This window comes from Triturus cristatus, chromosome 7, assembly GCF_964204655.1.
Source record: "Triturus cristatus chromosome 7, aTriCri1.1, whole genome shotgun sequence".
Classification (NCBI taxonomy): domain Eukaryota; kingdom Metazoa; phylum Chordata; class Amphibia; order Caudata; family Salamandridae; genus Triturus; species Triturus cristatus.
The window spans coordinates 1,527,869,272-1,527,870,727 of record NC_140590.1 but is presented as its reverse complement, the minus strand read 5'-3'; the positions used below and the strand labels follow the sequence as shown (position 1 = coordinate 1,527,870,727).

At 46.6% G+C, this 1,456-nt stretch overlaps 1 pseudogene; it reads left to right on the top strand.

The window, feature by feature from the left end:
• Positions 1-611: 611 nt before the first annotated feature.
• Positions 612-1,193, top strand: LOC146812309 (ubiquitin-conjugating enzyme E2 H pseudogene; annotated as a pseudogene).
• The last annotated feature ends 263 nt before the right edge of the window (positions 1,194-1,456 follow it).

Sequence of the window (1,456 nt, the reverse complement as noted above, 5' to 3'; positions counted from 1 at the left end):
GTCCTGGGCCTGTGACAGCAGCGGGGGGCAGCAGGTCATGGGGTGGTTTTAAAGAAAGCGGATGGTGCTGGGCATCTCTCTGGGGGCTGCTTTCAACTATTGTCGCCCCAGACACCACCAGGGTTTTGTGCATTACTAAGGACACAAGTCATCGCCGGGTGGCTTTAGCACTGTTAGGGACCTGTGGCCCATGACACTCTCAAGAGCCCGGGTACTACGGGATCCTGTGTCTCTACTGGGGCATCAATATTTGGCACCAATGCTGTGACCCGTGTAATTTTTCTAGGAGCATCTTGTTTAATTCCGGGTCCCTTTATTTTGTTGTAGGATTCTCCCAAATGTATCTTGTTTAGCCCTGTTTCTAATTGCGTCCCTCATTACTTCCATTCTTGTTTCTTTTCCCGGAGCCCTTATTAGAATTTTTGTAGTGGCTCTTATTCATTTTTTGGAGGGGACACTTGTTCCAGTGTCTGATTTACGGGGCCCCTACTTACGTGTAAGGGCCCCACTGGTATTTCTTCGGCCTAGAGGCCATTCCTCCTCATAGAAGACATAGGGGGACCTGATATGCTGGAGGATGAGCCTCCTCTTCAGGGAATGTGTGACCAGGAACAGCAGGAAGAAGAGGGGGCACCATGTCTTCGCCAAGCCCAGGCAAGAGATGGATGGACACTGATGTCATCAAGCTCATTGAGAGCAAACATGCGCTCACAATCCTAGGAGGACTCAATGAATTTGTAGTGAAGTTTTACGGACCACAAGGAACACCGTATGTAGGGGGCATGTGGAAAGTACGAGTGGACCTTCCAGATAAAAACCCTTTTAAATCTCCATCAATAGGATTCATGAACAACATTTTCCATCCGAACATCGATGATGCTTCAGGAACCGTGTGCCTGGATGTCATCAATCAGACCTGGACAGCTCTGTATGATCTGACCAACATATTTGAGTCCTTCTTGCCCCAGCTGCTGGCTTACCCAAACCCCATAGATCCTCTTACTGGAGACGCTGCAGCAATGTACCTCCACCGACCAGAAGAATACAAACAAAAAAATTAAAGAGTACATCCATAAATATGCAGCAGAGGAAGCACTGAAAGAACAAGAGGAGGGCACTGGGGACAGTTCAGCAGAAAGTTCCATGTCTGACTTTTCGGAGGACGAGGCGCAGGATATGTAACTGTAGTAGAAGCGACCATGAGAAGCAGACTATAATATTCATATTTAAACAAAGCACTTTTTATTACTAAACAAGGTTTTTATGAATAATAGCATTGAAGTATGTATGTATACAGACACCTGTGTATACATATGTATGTATTTCACACTTAGATCCTGATTTCTTGGTCATTTTCCTGCCCGGTGTGCATTGCGTTCCCCACATTCCACTTTGGTAGCTGTGTGCAACATTGCATGCAATTGTCAGTCCATGTAGGCCAAGCCCTACTCCTGTT